Source organism: Neovison vison, chromosome 9, assembly GCF_020171115.1.
Source record: "Neovison vison isolate M4711 chromosome 9, ASM_NN_V1, whole genome shotgun sequence".
In the NCBI taxonomy this organism is placed as follows: Eukaryota; Metazoa; Chordata; class Mammalia; order Carnivora; family Mustelidae; genus Neogale; species Neogale vison.
In genome coordinates, this window is record NC_058099.1 from 37,170,721 (window position 1) to 37,190,889 (window position 20,169).

At 40.6% G+C, this 20,169-nt stretch overlaps 1 protein-coding gene across 2 annotated transcripts in view; it reads right to left on the minus strand.

Moving 5' to 3' along the window:
* Positions 1 to 19,843, minus strand: part of UBAP1 (ubiquitin associated protein 1) — a 64,080-nt gene extending 44,237 nt beyond the window's left edge. For both annotated transcript variants that reach the window (XM_044265501.1, XM_044265500.1), the window contains exon 1: positions 19,676 to 19,843. The gene's annotated coding sequence lies outside the window, so the exon portion shown is untranslated. The remainder of the gene's footprint in view (positions 1 to 19,675) is intronic.
* Between the last annotated feature and the right edge of the window lie 326 nt (positions 19,844 to 20,169).

The following is a 20,169-nucleotide window of genomic DNA, read 5'->3' on the forward strand; positions in this document are numbered from 1 at the left end:
AAGATAATAATGGAAATTAGCCTGTCAGATATTAAAATGTTTACTGTAAGATGTAACACAGCTATGCCATACTGGCACACAGATCAGTGGAACAGAACAGAAATCCCTAAAAAATACCAAAATATGGAAATGTAGTATACAGTAAAGCTGCCATTTAAAATTTGTGAAAGGAAATGTTGGGATGCCTGGGTGGCTCAGTTGGTTAAGTGTCTGCCTTTGGCGTGGGTCATGATTCCAGGGTCCTGGGATAGGGTCCCCCATCAGGCTCCTTGCTTAGCAGGGAGCCTTCTTCTCCCTCTGCCACCACTCTCCCTGCTTGTGTGTGCACATTCTCTCTCTGACAAATAAATAAATAAAATCTTAAAAAAATAATAGAATTTGTGAAGTGATGAACAACAGGTAGTCACCTAGAAAAAAGCTGGATGCTCCCCTCATACTCCATCCCAAAATAAATTCCAGATCTATCAAAGGCATAGTAACATGATGCAACTGCCCAAATACATAATTCCTATATTCATTCTACTTGGAAAGGTACTGAGCAAAAATAACTGAGACTTATAATCCAACAAAATGCTTATCCTATGAAAAAATTAGAATATGATGGTTATTTTTATTTATTTATTCTTAGTAATCTATGCCCAACGTGGGGTCAAACTACGACCCCAACATCAAGGCTTTCATGCTCTTCCAACTGAGCCATCTACATGCCCCAGAAAATGAAGGTTATTTTTTTTAAACTGTATTTTTTTTATTTTATTTATTTATTTGAAAGACAGAGATCACAAGTAGGCAGAGAGGTAGGAAGAAAGAGAGAGGGGGAAAGCAGGCTCCCTGCTGAGCAGAGAGGAGCCTGATGCGGGGCTCGATCCCAGAACCCTGGGATCACGACCTGAGCCGAAGGCAGAGGCTTTAACCCACTGAACCACCCAGGCACCCCAATGAAGGTTATTTTAAAGGTAGGGTGCCAGAGGGGCGCCTGGGTGGCTCAGACAGTTGAGCATCCAACTCTTGGTTTTGGCTCAGGTCATACCTCAGGATCCTGGAATTGAACCCTGCATCTGACTCTGTGCTGGGCATGGAGTCTACCTGAGAATTCTCACTCCCTCTACCCCACCCCAGACTGCATGGACTCTCTCGCACTCTCTCAAATAAATAAATATTAAAAGGAAAAAAAAAGACAAACTGCTGTAATGCACAGTTTTCTAATTATTTTTGCAAATGAAGTTTTAAAAAAGTTATTAGGGGCGCCTGGGTGCCTCAGTGGGTTAAGCCTCTGCATTCTGCTCGGGTCATGATCCCAGGGTCCTGGGATCGAGCTCCGCATCGGGGTGTCTGCTCATCAGGGAGCTTGCTTCCCCCTCTCTCTCTGCCTGCCTCTTTGCCTACTTGTGATCTCTGTCAAGTAAATAAATAAAATCTTTTTAAAAAAAATAAAATAAAATAAAAAATAAAAAAAGTTATTAATCATATAGCATACTTAAGGCTATAAGAAGAGCAACTAGTGGGGCTCCTGGGTGGCTCAGCCCATGATTCCAGGGTCCTGTGATCGAGTCCTACATAGGTCTCCCTGCTTGGCAGGGAGCCTGCTTTCTCCCTCTCACTCCTACTGCTTGAGTTTCTTCTTTTGCTGCCTCGTTCTCTCTCTCTCTGTCAAATCAATCAATAAATAAATCTTTAAAAAAGGGGGGGGCATCTGGGTGGCTCAGTGGGTTAAGCAACTGACTTCAGCTTGGGTCATGATCCCAGGATCCTGGGATCAAGCCCCACATCAGGCTCCCTGCTCAGCGAAGAGTCTGCTTCTCCCTCTCCCTCTGCCTGCTGCTCTGCCTACTTGTGTTCTCTCACCATCTAATAAATAAACAAAAATTCTTAAAAAAAAAAAAAAAAAAAAGATGAGCAACTAGTGACTCAATACAAAGTTAGTTTCACACAGTTTAATACAAACTGGTTATAGAAGAATATTAACTTGCTAAAATTTAAAAAGCAACATGAAGTACATAAAAAGATAAAAGATAATATAGTATTGTCAAGGTAAATTACTACTCCAATCTGATTTCATGAGGACTGCAGTTAAGAACTCTAGCTAATTCAGGGCACCTCAGTGGCTCAGTCGGTTACTTATCTGCCCTCAGCTCAGGTCATGAATGATCTCAGAGTCCGGGGATCCTCACAGGATCGGGCTCCCTGCTCAGTGGGGAGCCTGCCTCTCCCTCTCCCTCTGTCCCTTCTCCTTCCATGCTCTTGCTCTCTTTTTCAAATAAATAAAATCTTAAAAAAAAAAAAAAAGAACTCTAGCTAATTCCAAATTGGGTCAAGAAATCCAGACAACCGGGGCACCTGGGTGGCTCAGTGAGCTAAGCGTCCGCCTTTGGCTCAGGTCATGATCTCAGGGTCCTGGGATCCAGCCCCGCATCGGGCTCTCTGCTCAGCAGGGAGCCTGCTTCCCCTCTGCCTCTGCCTGCCTCTCTGCCTACTTGAGATCTCTCTCTCTCTCTCTGTCAAATAAATAAATAAAATATTTAAAAAAAAAAAAAAAAGAAATCCAGACAAGGATTTTCCTCAATGTTGGATTCCTCTTACTCCTACCAGCACCTAGCACCATGTCTAATCTTTAGAAGGGGAGGTCTTTTCATATTTGCTTGCCATCTCCCCTTAAACTTTCTGAAAATATGATTCTATAACTAATATTCCTAAATAATATGTATTTTACAAATATAACTAGACAAAAAAATACCCTTACAATGAGAAAGTTTGTTTTGTTTTTGTGTTTTTTTTACAATGAGAAAGGTAAGCAATGACTTTTGTAGTTACCAGTAGTCTGAAATCATAAGGCCTATAAGACTAACAAAATAACAGGAAAGTAATGGCTAATTATAAGTGAACAGGGAGTCATAACATAAGGTATTAGCTAATTAGAAATTTTTAATCAGTATAATTCTTTTTTTATCCTTAACCCCTCTACATTAGCCAATTCATTAAAATTCTTAAATTAATTTTTAAAAAAAATTTTAATAGGGTACCTGGGTGGCTCAGTCAGTTAAGCATCTGCATTTGGGTCAGGTCATGATCTCAGGATCCTGGAATCAAGCCCCACATCAGGCTCCCTGCTCAGTGCTTCCTCTTCCTCAGCTCCTCCCCCAACTTGTTCTCTCTCAAATAATCTTTTAAAACATTTTTTTAACATAAAAAAGTCCCAAAAGGAGATACAGCCATAAACCTATCAATTCTATTCTTTTTTAAAGATTTTATTAATTTATTTGAGAGAGAGTGAATAGGGAGAAGTGCAGAGGAAGAAACAGACTCCCCTGCTGAGCCTGGAGCCTGACACAGGGCTTGATCCCAGGACCCTGAGATCATGACCTGAGCTGAAGGCAGATGTTTAGCCAACTGAGCCACCCAGGCACCCCTCAATTCTTTAAACTGTGAATTAACATTGGGGGGAAAATAATTTCAAGAGGTAACTGAACCAAAAATGTCATCTCCTCCCCAACACTCAAAAATCACATCACACTGGAGTGCCTGGGTGGCTCAGTGGGTTAAAGCCTCTGCCTTTGGCTCAGGTCATGATCCCAAGGTCCTGGGATCGAGCCCCGCATTGGGCTCTCTGCTCAGCAGGGAGCCTGCTTCCCTTCCTCTCTGCCTACTTGTGATCTCTGTCTGTCAAATAAATAAATAAAATCTTTAAGAAAAAAAAAGAAAAGAAAAAAAATCACATCACACCTCACATAAGAGAGAAAAGAACACCCTGGACAGTTAAAAACATGAGTTCCAGTCTTAACTCTTCTGTCAATTTGGGATGGTTTAGGGCCTATCAAAACCTTTGGGTGGAAAAAAAAAGAACTCAGGGCTGCTTCTGTAAAAAGAGAAGTCTGGAGTAAATGATCTGACAACATTTTCAAAATTCAGGGTCTGGATCTATTCTTTTGTAACTATAGACTTTAGGGGCTTTTATGCGCTCATACACATAAGAAAAATACCACAAGACTTCCTTCATATTCTTAGTTATGAGAGCACATAAACACATGTAATCACTTGCTGAATCTATGACTCAGTAAGTATATACAGTCCACACCCACTTTTTTAAGAAGAAAATGCTTACTATTTAACACTAATAACCCTACTTCACTCTACAAGTAGCCAATATGATAAATTAGTTAACTTTTATTTTACACAAGCTAAATATCACACCATGGGTTATGAATCTGACCTGAAGGAAATAAAAACAAACAAATTTTTTGTTCTTCCAGGAGTCTTGTGGATTACATTGTTCTGACTGTTGGGAGTCATGTGAAATCTGAATGGTTTTTCCCATGGAAACAAAAATCTAACAGAGCCCTGTTCACCAAACTTCAGAATTCACCCCAAAGGGAACACTGTGCAGTACACCAGGAAACAAAAAATATAAAGATGGCACAATCCCATAGAGGGAGATGGTCTTCCTTCCGGCCTATCATCAGAAGGTCAACAGTAACCTAATGGTATGTCACAATGCCTACGTAACTTACCTCGCTTCAACACAGACATTTTATCATTTCACAAGAAGTACAGTATAATAAGATACTTCGAGACCACATTCACACAATTTATTACTATATATGTCATTATAATTGCTCCATTTTATTACTGTTGTTAATTTCTTACTATGCCTAATTTATAAATTAAAATTGATCACATCTAGGACAACTGATTGGCTCAGTCGGTAGAGCAGGTGACTCTTGATCTCAAGGTTCTGAGTTCAAGCCCCATGTTGGGTGTAGAGATTAAAAATAAAATATTTTGGGACACCTGGATGGCTTAGTCAGTTAAGAACCTACCTTTGGCTCACCCCAAACCATAAGATACCTAGGAATAAACCTAACCAAAGAGGCTAAGAATCTATACTCAGAAAACTATTAAGTACTCATGAAAGAAATTGAGGAAGACACAAAGAAAAAGAACCTACCTTTGGCTCAAGTCATGATCCCAGAGTCCTGGGATCTAGCCCCAAGTCAGGCTCCCTACTCACAGGGACCCTGATTCTCTCTCCCCTCCCTGCTCATGCGCTCACTCTCCCAAATAAATAAATAAAATCTTTAAAAATTAAAATAAAATAAAATAAAAGTCTTTTAGGGGTGCCTGCGTGTCTCAATCAGTCAAGTAGCTGACTCAATTGATTTCGGGTCCGGTCATGATGATCAAGTCCCATGTCAGGCTCTGCATTGGCCTTAGAGCCTGCTTAAGATTCTCTCCCTCTTCCTCTGTTCCTCCCTCCACCCTCGTGCGCTCTCTCTCATACATAAATAAATAAATAAACAAACAAACAAAATCTTTTTTAAATTAAATAAAATTGATCATATGTATATCTGTACAAGAAAAAATATAGTATGGAACTTCATCAACTTATGATGGAGTGATATCTCAATAACCCTATTATAAATTGAAAAAAATCCTAAGTCAAAAACACATTTAATACACCTAACCTACTGAACACTATAGCTTAGTCTCACCTACCTTAAGTGTGCTCAGAACATTTATATTAGCTTACACATGGGCAAAATAATCTAACACACAGTCTATTCTATAATAAAGTGTTAAATATCTCCTTTAATTTAGAGAATACTATACTGAAAGTAAAAAACAGCTGTATGGGTACAAAATGGTTATAAGTGTATCTGCTGTTTACCTCATGGTCAGATGGCTAGCTGAGAGCTGCAGCTGCTGTCACTGCCCAGTATCATAAGAGAGTATCATACCAGGGTGCCTGGGTTTGATAAAATAAATAAATGCATATTGCTTTCACCTCGTAAAGTCAAAAAACTATAAATCGAACCACTTTAAGTTGGGAAACATCTGTATATATGGGGTTCACACTACCCAAAGTTTCAGGCATCCACTGGGAATCTTAGAGCATATTCTCTGCAGATAAGGGGGGACTACTGTACACAACAGAATCTTGCTTCTCTCCTTTACAACTGAAAAACCTTAACATGAAATGATTTGTAATAAAAAGACAAAAAGGACAGAGATCTTTAAATTAATCTTAACCTGCTATGTAAGTATCTATCAAATAGGTATCTATCAAAATAGGTTGTAATTTATCTCTGATAACAAAACTTAATGCATTCTTCTTATGAATAAAAACAAAGATTAATAATAGAAGAAAAATTAAATTAAATGATACAGTGGAGTGAATCGAAGAAGAGTTATTATAAGGATTAAAAAAATAATATAAACAAACTGGGTTGCTGTGGGGAGGGGGGTTGGGAGAAGGGGGGTAGGGTTATGGACATTGGGGAGGGTATGTGCTTTTGGGTAAATGGGAAGGGGAGGTGAACCATGAGAGACTATGGACTCTGAAAAACAATCTGAGGGGTTTGAAGTGGCGGCAGGGTGGGAGGTTGGGGTACCAGGTGGTGGGTATTATAGAGGGCACGGCTTGCATGGAGCACTAGGTGTGGTGAAAAAATAATGAATACTGTTTTTCTAAAAATAAATAAATTGGAAAAAAAATTTAAAATAATATAAGCAATAGTTACTAGATTTACTAGCACCTCCTCGTCTTCCTAATCTTTTATTTTTTTTAAGACTTATTTATTTTTTTTAAAAGATATTTTTTATTTATTTGACAGAGAGAGAGAGAGAGAGGTCACAAGTAGGCAGAGAGAGAGAGGGGAAGCAGGCTCCCCGCTGAGCAGAGAGCCCAATGCGGGGCTCAATCCCAGGACCCTGGGATCATGACCTGAGCCAAAGACAGAGGCCTTAACCCACTGAGCCACCCAGGTGCCCCAAGACTTATTTATTTATTTGACAGACAGAGATCACAAGTAGGCAGAGAGGCAGGCAGAGAGCAGTGGGGGGAAGCCGGCTCCCCAATGAGCAGAGAGCCCAATGCGGGGCTCGATCCCAGGACCCCAGGATCACAACCCGAGCCGAAGGCAGAGGCTTCAACCCACTGAGCCACCCAGGCGCCCCCTTAAATCTTTTTAAGACTGTTATTTATTTATTTGAAAGAGAGCAACCAAAAGCAAGGTGAGGAACAAAGGGAGACACGGGCTCTCCATTTAGCAGGGACCCCGATCAGAACTCAATCCCAGGACTCTGGGATCATGACCTGAACTGAAGGCAGATGCTTAACCGACTGAGCCACCCAGGTACCTCCTAAATCTTATATTAATAAAAGTAGTTCCACATGTCAATGACTTGTACTTACTCTAAGGAACAAAGATGGTACCAGAAAACCATCACCTATAGTAAAAAACCCATATATTTTTATACTGACTTATCAGTTCCTGGTAATCAAATAGAAAACCCTCTATAAAGGTTAAAGACAAACAGGGCAACAGAACAGAATCCAAAAACAGACCCACATATACACAAAATATTTTTAAAACAAAAAAGCAATCAACAGAGAAAGGGTAATTATTTCAAAAAAAGGTACTGGAACAAATAGATATCTACATCCAAAAAAAATTTTTTTAAAACACAAAACCTCCCATCCACACTTCTCATTATATACAGAAAAATTAACTCAAAATGCACCACAGACTTTATAAAATCTAAAACCATAAAACTTCTAGAAGAGAACATCAAGAAAATCATTCTGACCTTAGATAATCATTCTGATGTTAGATAATAATTTCTTAGATATAACAATTAAAGCACAAACCATTAAAGAAAAAATAAAGTGGGCTTCATTAAAACTTCTCCTAAAAAGACACTGTAAACAAAACAAATAATAACCAAAAATATGAAATATAGTTTAAAATTAACTGTTTATAAGCATAGAAAAAAGAATGAAAAGAGAACACACAGTAATGGAGGTAAGTTTTGGACTAAGAAAAATCAGAGTCTGAGTCACAGTTCTGCCACTTATTAGCTGTGTACCCCTTGAACAAATTAACATAACTGAACTTCAGGTACCCAACCTATAAAATGGGGATAATAACAGATAGGAACTATCTCATAGGATTATTTTAAGGATTAAACAAGATAATGAACTTAAAGTACTTAAAACAATCCTCATAGGTATGTTTTCAATCAATGTTAATATGCAAACATTTTATACAAGTATTATAATAGTGGGTATTTCAAATGATGGGTTAAAAGTAAGTTTTACTTTTCCTTATCTCCACATTGAGTTTTCAAAGTAACTATATATTACATATTCCAAATAATAAAACTTAACTTTTTAGATCCCTAAATGATTACAAGTTGAAACAAATAAACCTAACTGTAGGGGCACCTGGGTGGTTCAGTGGGTTGAGCCTCTGCCTTTGGCCCAGGGTTATGATCTCAGGGTCCTGGGATCAATATCCCCATCGGGCTCTCTGCTCAGCAGAGCGCCTGCCTCCCCCTCTCTCTCTGACTCTCTGCCTACTTGTGATCTCTCTGTAAAATAAATAAATAAAAATCTAAAATACAAAAAAAACCACCTGGGGCGCCTGGGTGGGGTAAAGCCTCTGCCTTCAACTCAGATCATGATCCCAGGGTCCTGGGAATGAGCCCCGCATCGGGCACTCTGCTCTGCAGGGAGCCTGCTTCCTCCTCTCTCTCTGCCTGCTTCTCTGCCTACTTGTGATCTCTGTCAAATAAATAAATAGAATCTTAAAAAAAAAAAAAACCTAACTGTACATAAAATTAATGACCACACCCAGAAAATTATTTCATTGACTTCAGAACTCAGTATTCTAACTGCATAGTGTGTGATATGTTCCAAAAACATAAAGAACTAGAAAGATTTTAGATTTTTTGTTAGCGATAATATTAGTATTACCATTTTAAAGCCATTTTATGTGAATATCCAATATAGTAAATAATTACGCTTGTATTGTAAGGAACCAAGACTTTTTATGTAAGAGACAGAAAAAAGACAAGTACAATATTAAAGAAGTAAAAACCCTATAGTTCCTAAATCTGAATTATAAAAATCAATATGAACTTGTGATTTTTTAAAAATGTTAAGGGTACCCGGCTGGCTCAGATGGTATAGCATGCAACTACTGATCTCAGGGTCATGAGTTTAAGTCCCATATGGCGCATGAAGTCTACTTAAAAATATAAAAAATAAAAAAAATTTTAAAGATTTTATTTATTGGGGGGCACCTGGGTGGCTCAGTCGTTATGCGTCTGCCTTCAGCTCAGGTCATGATCCCAGGGTCCTAGGATCCTGCTCCACAGGAAGCCCGCTTCCCCGTCTCTCACTCCCACTGCTGTAGTCCCTCTCTCACGGTCTCTCTCTCCATCCAATAAATAAATAAAATCTTAAAAAAAAAAAGATTTTATTTATTGGGACACCTAGGTAGCTCTGTCAGTCGAGCATCTGCCTTCAGCTCAGGTCATGATCCCAAGGTCCTGGCATCAAGTCCCACATCCGACTCCTTGCCCAGGAGGGAGAAGCCTGCTTCTCCCTCTGCCTGCTGCTCCCAGTGCTTGTGCACAACCCCCTGCTCTCTCTCTGACAAATAAAATCTTAAAAAAATTTTTTTCAAATTTTATTTATTTACTTGACACAGAGAGAAAGAAAGTACAAACAAGCAGGGGAAACAGCAAGCAGAGGGAGAGGAAGAAGCAGGCTCCCTGCGGAGTAGAGAGCCTGACATGGGGCTCAATTCCAGGATCCAAGTGTCCTAACCTGAGCCAAAGGCAGATGCTTAACCAACTGAACCACCCAGGCACCCCAAAAAAGAAAATTAAAAAATTAAAGATCTATTTATTTATTTCAGAGATAGAGAGTGAGTGCACAAGTTCGGGTAGGGCAGAAGAAGAAGAGAAGCAGACTCTCAGCTGATCAGGGAGCTCAACTCAGGGCTCGATCCCATGACCCTGAGATCATGACCCTAGTCAAAGACAGACACTCAACTGAATGAGCCACCAGGTGCCCCCAAAGTAATATTTTTTAAAATGTTAAATAAAAATATTTGTAGAAGCCAGGACAGTATCAGGGAGCATCCCTGGCACCACATGTTGAGCTCTCGATATCAGTTCTGCATTAATTCTGCATTAATTCTTAAAGAAATGGTCATACAGGAAGAATTTGTAAGATTACCCCGGGCCATCTGTTGTATACAAAAAAAGCCTTTCAAAGATTTATAGTTCATGGGGCACCTGGCTGGCTCAGTTGGAAGAACAGGTGACTCTCAATCTTAGGGCTGTGAGTTTGAAGCCCATGTTGGGTGTAAAGAGGACCTAAATAAATAAAACTCTGGGGGAAAAAAAGATTTTAGTTCATGCCAAATAACTACCAACCTGAAATGGTTCCCATTGATAAAAAAATGAAACAACTTCGGGCACCTGGGTGGCTCAGTGGGTTAAAGCCTCTGCCTTCAGCTCAGGTCCTGGGATTGAGCCCCACATCAGGCTCTTGGCTCTGCAGGGAGCCTGCTTCTTCCTTTCTCTCTCTGCCTGCCTCTCTGCCTACTTGTGATTTCTGTCTGTCAAATAAGTAAATAAAATCTTAAAAAAAAAAAATGAAACAATTTGTTCATTAAAAAAGAACGGCTACAGGGAGAACATACAATTCTTGATCTCGGGGTTATAGGTTCAAGCCCCACACTGGGTACAGAGATTACTTAAAAATAAAATCTTAAAAAAATGACTATAATTGCTCAAACACATGGTATAAATTTAGGAGTTTATGATAATACTCAAAGAACAGATCCTTAGAAAACCAACAGTTGGGGCACCTGGGTGGTCTAGTCAGTTGGACATCTGCCTTCCGCTCAGGTCAACATCTCAGGGTCCTGAGACCAAGTCCTGGAGGGAGAAGCTCCCCCCACCCCAACTCATGTACACTCTCTCTCAAATAAAAAATAAAATAAAATCTTTAGGGGTGCCTGGGTGGCTCAGTGGGTTAAGCTGCTGCCTTCGGCTCGGGTCATGATCTCAGGGTCCTGGGATCGAGTCCTGCATCAGGCTCTCTGCTCAGCAGGGAGCCTGCTTCCTCCTCTCTCTCTCTGCCTGCCTCTCTGCCTACTTGTAATCTCTCTCTGTCAAATAAATAAATAAAATCTTTAAAAATTAAAAATAAAAATAAAAAAAATAAAATCTTTAAAGAAAACCAAAAGTCAAAAAGGGCGGGGGGTGCACTTGAGTGGCTCAGTCAGTCAGTTGAGTGTCCAACTCTTAATCTCAGCTCAGGTCTTGATCACACAGTTGCTGAATTCAAGCCCCATACTGAGCTCTACACTAGGTGTGGATACTTCAAAAAAAAAAAAAAGAAAGAAAGAACTCAAAATAGTCTGTTACCATAAGAAGAAACTGTACACTAACTCTTTACTTTGAAATTGGTTAATTAAAAGAATGCAGCATTCATCCTCCCTTCTTTTTTTATTTTTACTATTTTTTATTTTAATTCCAGTATAGTTAACATGATGTTATAGCAGCTTCAGGTATACAATATAGTAATTCAACAATTCTCATCATGGTAAGTATACTCATCCACCCTTTCCAATAGGAACTATACTTCATTGTAAGCCTGCTGCTGAGGGAAAGCTCTTTAGAGAAGAACAGTACTCAAAAACATAAATGTAACAGAATTAGCATGATGATAACATTTCACAACTTTTTTTCTAAATTTATTTATTTGAGAGAGTACAAGCAGAGGAAAGGGAAGAGGGAGAGAAAAAAGCAGACTCCCCGCTGAGCAGGGAGCTCAATCCCAGGACCCCAGGATCATGACCCAATCTAAAGGCAGACACCCACCAACTAAGCCAATCAGGTGGAGCCCCCAACTCCTAATCAAGTAACTGATTCAAGTATCATTAGTGGATACTAAACGATTAAGTTAAGATTAATAGGGGCGCCTGGGTGGCTCAGTGGGTTAAGACGCTGCCTTCGGCTCAGGTCATGGTCTCCGGGTCCTGGGATCGAGTCCCGCATCGGGCTCTCTGCTCAGCAGGGAGCCTGCTTCCCTCTCTCTCTCTCTGCCTGCCTCTCCGTCTGCTTGTGATTTCTCTCTGTCAAATAAATAAATAAAATCTTTAAAAAAAAAAAAAAAGATTAATAGGAAACACAGGGCCTCTGGGTGGCTCAGTTAGTTAAGCAACTGCCTTCAGCTCAGGTCAGGTTCCTGGTGTCCTGGAATCGAGTCCCCCCTATCAGGCCTCCCTACTCTGCAGGGAGCCTACCTCTTCCTCTCCCTCTGCCTACCACTCCCCATTTGTGCATGCCCACACACCCTCCTGCTCTCTCGCTCTCTCTCTCTCTCTTGCATTCTCTCTCTGTCAAATAAATAAATAAAATCTTAAATAAAAAAAGATTAATAGGGAATATTATAGTAGAATATCAGGCTGACACCATCCGAACACAATAGAATCACTGAAAGTGGGACAACCATTCATTATATATCTCCTACTGTGATGCAGAAGTAATTACAAAGCACCACCTATGTGGTGCTATTCCCCCCACCATCAGAAAATAAAAATAAAAAACATGAATTAAATCAAGCTTCTAGGGCACCTGGGTGGCTCAGTAGGTTGTGTGTCTGCCTTAGGCTCAGGTCATGATCCCGGAGTCCCAGGATCAAATCCCAAGGCAGTCTCTCTGCTCAGAAGGGAGTCTCCTTCTCCCCCTGACTCTGCCCTGTTTCACACAAACTCTCTCTCTCTCCCAAATAAATAAATAAAATCTTTGAAATTTTTGTATTGTATTGCAATCAAGAAAATATTGCCCAAATACCCATAACCCAATGAATAATATGAAACAATTTTCAAATTTTAAAACTTGGGTATACACCTTAAATATGTTAAAATTTTGTCAAATACACCACAAGAAAAAAAAATACATATGTACCACAAGAGAACTGAAAAAAATAATAAATTATAAAAAAATAAACAAATCAAGCTTGTAACCATGGTTCAGTGGGTTAAGCCTCTGCCTTTGGCTCAGGTGATTATTTCAGGGTCCTGGGATTGAGTCCCGCATGGGGCTCTCTGCTCTGCAGGGAGCCTGCTTCCTCCTCTCTCTCTCTCTCTCTGCCTGCCTCTATACCTACCTGTGATCTCTGTCAGATAAATAAGTAAAATATTAAAAAAAAAAAATAGAAGATGGGGCGCCTGGGTGGCTCAGTGGGTTAAAGCCTCTGCCTTCGGCTCAGGTCATGATCCCAGAATCCTGGAATCAAGCCTCGAATCGGGCTCTCTGCTCTGCAGGAAGCCTGCTTCCTCCTCTCTCTCTGCCTGCTTGTGATCTGTCTGTCAAATAAATAAATAAAATCTTTAAAAAAAAAAAAAAAATTAGAAGAGTAAGTGGGAAAAAAATAAAACCACAGAATAAAGATACTGAATGTAGCATAGCTACAGAACAAATGCCCTGGTTTCTCCAATGAATCAATCATATGAAAAGGGGGTACTTACCATATAATAAAAAAGCCTTGGGACGCCTGAGTGGCTCAGTGGGTTAAGCCACTGCCTTCGGCTCAGGTCATGATCCCAGAGTTCTGGGATCGAGTCCCACATCGGGCTCCTTGCTCGGCAGGGAGCCTGCTTCTCCCTCTGCCTCTGCCTGCCTCTCTTGTCTGCCTGTGCTCACTCGCTCTCTCTCCCTCTGTCTCTGACAAATAAATAAATAAAATCTTTAAAAAAAAAAAAAAAAAGCCTTGGACATGAAAGCCAAATAAGTGATAAATACAGACCTTATCTGAACTATGAATGACATAAACTGCTTGTAAAATGACACTTTTTTTTTAAGATTTTACTTATTTATTGGAGAGAGAAAGAGCAAGCACAAGGAGAGGGAAACAGAGAAGTAGACTCCCTGCTCAGCAAGGAGCCCCAAGTGGAGCTCAATCCCAGGACCCTGAGAACATGACATGAGCTGAAGGCAGATACTTAACCGACTGAGCCATCCAAGAGCCCTAACACTTTTCTTTTTTTAAGATTTATTTATTTGAGAGAGATAAAGTGTATGAGAGTATGAATGGAAGGCTTGGGAGAAGGAGATGGAGAAAGAATCTCCAGCAGACTCTGAGCTGAGAGCAGAGCCTGACTTGGGCTTGACCTGATGACCCTGACTGAGATCACAACCTGAGCCAAAACCAATAGTTACATACTCAACCAACTGCACCACCCAAGCACCCCCTAAAGTGACACTTTTAAGACAGTAAGAGAAATTTTAATATGGATGGCATTAGATTATAAAGGACTTACTAATAATTATCAGATGGGATAATAGCATGGTGGTTATGTTGTTAAAAGAAAGCCTTATCAGAGGTTCATAATAATGTGTTTACAGGAAAGTTGGGATTTGCTTTAAAATACTTCAGGCCCTGGGGCACCTAGCTGGTTCAGTATGTAAAGCAAGCAAGTGACTCTTGATATCAGGATCGTGAGTTAGAGCCCCACAATGGGGGTAGAGATTACTTAAAAAAAAAAAAAAAAAAAAAAAAAAAACAAACTTGGGGCACCTGGGTGGCTCAGTCAGTTATCAGCCCAACTTGATTTCAGCTCCAGGTCATAATCTCAGGATCTTGTACTCATGAGCCACAGCAGGCTCTACACTCAGAAGTCCACCTGGGACACTCTCTCCCTCTCCCACTACCTGCCCCCCAACCTGGTCACACTTTCTTTCCCTCTAAAATAAATAAATAAATCTCAAATAAATAAACTTAAAAAAAAAAAAAAAAAAGCATGCCTAGCAGAGAAGGGTTTCCTAAATGAAACAAAGAGCACAAACCATAAAAAAACTGAAATTTTCAATTAATTAAAATTATGAACTTTTCAGGGCATCTGGGTGGCTCAGTTGGTCAAGTTGGTTGGTCTTCGGCTCAAGTCATGGTCCCAGGGTCCTGGGATCAAGTACAGCACTGGGCTACCCCCTCAGTAGGGAGTCTACTTCTCCCTCTCCCTCTGCCTATTGCTCCCTCTGCTTGTGCATGTGTGTGTGCTCTGTCAAATAAATAAATAAAATCTTTTTTTAAAAAAGTCTTAAAAGTCAATCAGAAAAAGAGAAACAACTCAAAAGAGGCAAAGAACTTGAATATACACTTCACGGAAGAAGCACAAATAATGAACACATAAAAGGATGCTTAACTTAAGGAAATGCTAATAAAAACAAAATACACAATATTTCAAACCCACTAGGTTAGAAAAAAATTTAAAAGTTTGACAACATCGGGGCGCTAGGGTGGCTCAGTGGGTTAAAGTCTCTGCCTTCGGCTCAGGTCATGATCCCAGGGTTCTGGGATCGAGCCCCGCGTCGGGCTCTCTGCTCCGCAGAGAACCTGCTTTCTCCCCTCTCTCTCTCTGCCTGCCTCTCTGCCTACTTGTGATTTCTCTCTGTCAAATAAATAAAAAATCTTAAAAAAAAAGTTTGACAACATCAAGTGTTGTGCAGGAAGTGAGGCAACCAAAACACATACTGCTGGCTCTTGACTCAGTAACCACAAGATTTACAATTACCATAAGCCAATTCAGTGACTCAACCACTAGAAGGGTTTGGTAAGCAATTAAGCAACTGATAATGACCAATCCAGACTTATGAGAACACATACAGACTACTGCCAAATGCGAATTTTGGCCTTTCATGAACTGAATCCTACCTGACTCAGCAATACAAATAAGAAAACTTTAGTTTCTTACAGTTTATCCAGTTTATTTTGTTAAGTACAAAATATTCAGGTATTCATCTCCTCCTAGAATACTAATGACATCTTAGTGACTACAATTTTAATGTACTATTATCATCCCAGTTACACTACTATTCCAAAAAGAACAAATAGTTTTAAATGTCATTATTTTAAAAACAGTGGTTATACTTTAAATTTACTTGACAGGAAATGGAACGACCTTGTGACTGCCTAAGAGTCACAAAGGTGTAACAGATATAGTTTGGGTACTGAAGTGTAACAAATTCAAGTCCAAATTCAGACTCTACCATTTTATCTCTGTAACCTTAAATGACTGAATTCACTGATTCTCAATTTCCTCAACAGCCAAAAAGCATGCGTATCCCAACCTGCCTACCTAATCATATTGCAAAGATTAAAAGATTATGTAAAGTGCTTAACAATGCCTTCCTCATTAGCTTAGGCCCAGTGTTAGCACTCTTCCCTTTTTAAATCTTGCTACTCTCACCTAAATTTTTTTTTTCAAAGATTTTATTTATTTATTTGACAGACGAAGATCACAGGTAGGCAGAGAGGCAGGAAGAGAGAGAGAGAAGAGGAAGCAGGCTCCCTGCTCCGACGCGGGGCTCAATCCCAGGACCCCGGGATCATGACCTGAGCCGAAGGCAGAGGCTTTAACCCACTGAGCCACCCAGGCGCCCCTCACCTAAAATTTTTAAAGCATAAAATTACAACTCTCAATTCATAGGAAAATATTACTCTTTTTTTTTTTTAAAAGATTCTATTTATTTATTTGTCAGAGACAGAGAAAGTGAGCGAGTGCAGGCAGACAAAGAGGCAGGCAGAGGCAGAGGGAGAAGCAGGCTCCCTGCCGAGCAAGGAGCCCGATGTGGGACTCGATCCCAGGACCCTGGGATCCTGACCTGAGCGGAAGGCAGCTGCTTAACCAACTGAGCCACCCAGGCGTCCCATCATAGGAAAATATTACTCTTAATTCAAATAATTTCTAATATTACAAAATTGTGCAGTACAGTTTAGAAGAGAAACACCTGCTTACTTCTTCCTCTACCCGAAAGGCTTTCCTAAATTATTAATTCTGGAAAAAACGACAGATTTTCACTTATCTTCATGATACAAAAGCAGGGACGCCCAAACTATGCTAAAATCTAAACCCAGTTGATTTCTAAGATTCAAGGGATTTTTGATTCTAAGAAAAACCCTTTTTTTGGGGGGAAGGGGTAGAGAATCTTAAGCAGGCTCCACACCCAACACGGAACCCCACACGGGGCTCAATCTCATGACCCTAAGATCATGACCTAAACTGAAATTGAGAGTTGGCTGCTTAACCGACTGAGCCACCCAGGCACCCAGAAAAAGCTATTTAATATTTAAAGTACTACAGACTAACTTTTGCATTTCTCAAAAAGCCTACTTAAAGAAAATTACCTGATTAATGATGAATTGATGGTACTGGTTTTTTTTTTTTTGGGGGGGGGGTTGCTTGTGGGAAAAAGATTTACTTAAAATAATCTCCATGTTAAAAACCTCAAAACAGGAGAGCCCAGGTGGCCCAGTCAGTAGGCCCAAACTCTTAATCTCGAGGTCATGAATTCAAGTCCATACTGAGTGTAGAGTTTATTTTAAAAACAAAACAAGGGGCACCTGGGTGGCTCAGTTGTTAAGTGTCAAGCGTCTGCCTTTGGCTCAGGTCAAGAGATCCCAGGATCCCGGGATCCAGCCCTGCATCAGGCTCCCTGCTCAGCAGGAAGCCTGCTTCTCCCTCTCCCACTCCCCCTGCTTGTGTTCCCTCTCTCGCTGTCTCTCTGTGTCAAATAAATAAAATCTTCAAAACAAAACAAAAACCCTCAAAACATTCAATGATTTAATTAGAGATAAGGAAAAATTTAATACTGACATCTATACTCTGGGGTGATGAAAATACATTTGTAATGCTGAAAATACTCAGAGATAGTCACGAAATTAAACTTCAAGAATCCTCATTTTACTCAGTGGGTTAAGCCTCTGCCTTCAGCTTAGGTCATGATCGCAGGGTCCTGGGATCCAGCCCCGAACAGAGCCCGCTTCTCCCTCTCTCTCTGCCTGCCTCTCTGTTTACTTGTGATCTCTCTGCCAAATAAATAAGATCTTAAAAAAAAAAAAAAAAAAAGAATCCTCATTTTAAGTATGTTGCCATATTTAAGATACAAAAGAAAAGACGCACAAGATAAAGTGACATTTGCCAGTCTAAGAAATGTGAACTAACAACCACTGACAAGAACTGTCTACAGACCTAATATTATCACATCAGGACTTTGTTACTGTTATCGTAAAAATCAAAATGAAAAATAAAATCTACCCTGGAGCAAATAGTACCTTATATGTTAATAAAAATAATTAGTAAAAAAATAAATATAATAAAAAATAAAATCTTTCACAGGCTCTAGCTGGCTCAGCTGGAAGAGCATGCAACTCTTAATCTTGGAACTGAGTTCGAGCCCCACATTGCATCTGGAGATTACTTTAAAAATTTATAAAATCTTTCAGATCCACATAAAATATGTCAGAATGAAGTAATGGGTCAAAGAAAATTTCAGGAACTTCTTATAGCCACACTGTTTCATTTTCTTCCAGTCATCATTTCCAAAGTAACACTTTTTCTTCCAACAAGGTAATAGCAAGTTAGTAAGTTTTTTATTGTGCAGTGATACAGAAACATTAATTTTCCTATTTCCAAAATGAGAACGACTCTTAATGCAATGCATAGTAGGCATTAAATGTTAAATAATAAAAGAAAAATGGAATAGAACTGATTAGAAATAAAAATCTAATTTATAACATTCCACTTAATAAGTTAATGCAGAAAATGTAATTCTTTAAGACTATGAAAATTTCACATTCTTTGTTATAAAATAATAACACAAACTTTCAGTAACTAGTTCGGGACATTAATTAGAAAGAACTGGGCGCCTGGGTGGCTCAGTGGGTTAAAGCCTCTGCCTTCGGCTCAGGTCATGATCCCGGGGTCCTGGGATCGAGCCCCGCATCAGGCTCTCTGCTCAGTGGGGAGCCTGCTTCCTCCTCTCTCTCTCTGCCTGCCTCTCTGCCTACTTGTGATCTCTGTCTGTCAAATAAATAAATAAAATCTTTAAAAAAAAAAAAAGAAAGAAAGAAAGAACTAGCTATCACTAAAGATTAAGTGCCCTGTATTCCCCCCATCAAATGTGACAAAATTCCAAAAAGAAAGATCCATCATGTCTATCCAATTTCTCAAGTGCTAGTAACTACAACTGAGGAAAGAGAGAAAACACTAATAAGTTAGAGCACCAAGTATTTAATAGTTAACTAAGTTACCAAATCTCGTTTTCTAACACTCTATGGTGTTTAAAAACTCAAATTTTTATTTCGGCTTAATATAAAATGTATTTTCATTTTCAAGAGGCTAGTCTGTGTGGAGACAATCAAAGGTCTGAGATCCCTGATAGGTATCAAATAAATGACAAGTTAATGTTCCACAGTGAAGAATTGGGACTGCTTCTGAGGCCCAAGTGGACTGTACAGGTAAGTCTCCACCCAGGAAATAAACAAAAGAGCAAATATAAACATACTGGAGAAGACCAGACAACGTCAAAGAAATCCCCAAAGACCCCTCACCCTGGCTCCTGGTTCCTCCCTTTCTCCCTAATCTCAACGCCTCTGGGAGAAGTAAATCTGCATCTCACTTCCCTAACTCAATCTCAACTCTCTATCACTTTCCTTCTTTACTAAAACCTGGATCCTCCTCCCCGACATCCTCTAATTCCCACCTAGCTCTCACTCCAGCCAGATACACATTTACTGCGCCTGTCTTCCAGTAAGGTATTAGTCCCCTTAATCCGAATTCATTTTTCGCATCCCATCTGCCTTCCGCCCTTTCAACTCTGGTCCCCTTACTCCGACCTTTCTCCCAGAATCCTCACCAAGTCACGGATCTCTGGCCCCTTTTTCCTCCTACCCCCTCAACTATACCTCCTTTCTTCCCACTTAGCCTCCAACCTCTTCCCAGGGAATCCTCCCCGTTCAGTCTCCCGGTACCGGTCCCCTCCCCCAACTCCGCCCCTCTCGCCCCCCCCTTCTCCCAGCGGGAGGCCCCCTCACCTGAACGCCGCTGCCGCTGTCGTCCCAGAAGCCGAAACGCGCTGGCGCCGGACAGCCTTTCAGGCTCGGTCCCCGTTGAGCTCCTGACGGCCCTAGGGAAAGCGAACGCCACCACCTCCAACTCTGCCCGCCCCGGGCCAGGCCGTCACCGTAGCCACTGCCAGTACCACAGCCGCCATGTTGAAGTCCTACTTCCCTCCTCCTTCCCCTCACCACTCCGCCTCTTTGGGCGTCTGGCGTCACGGCGCCGCGCTCCACCCTCCCTGGGCCAATGGGAGGAGCCGACAGTGACGTAACTAATCTCTCTTCCACGCCCCACAACTCCAGTTACCTGGACGGCTGCAATTGGAATGGGTGGACCTTGCAATGGGAAGGATGGGGGTCACTGAAAGGGTAAGGTGTAGAGGCTGGGGAAGGGGTCCAGGTAAGAACCTGAGAGGTTCGAACCGTCAAGGGACGCACAAAGACTTGCTAATGAGACCTATTTGGGAATC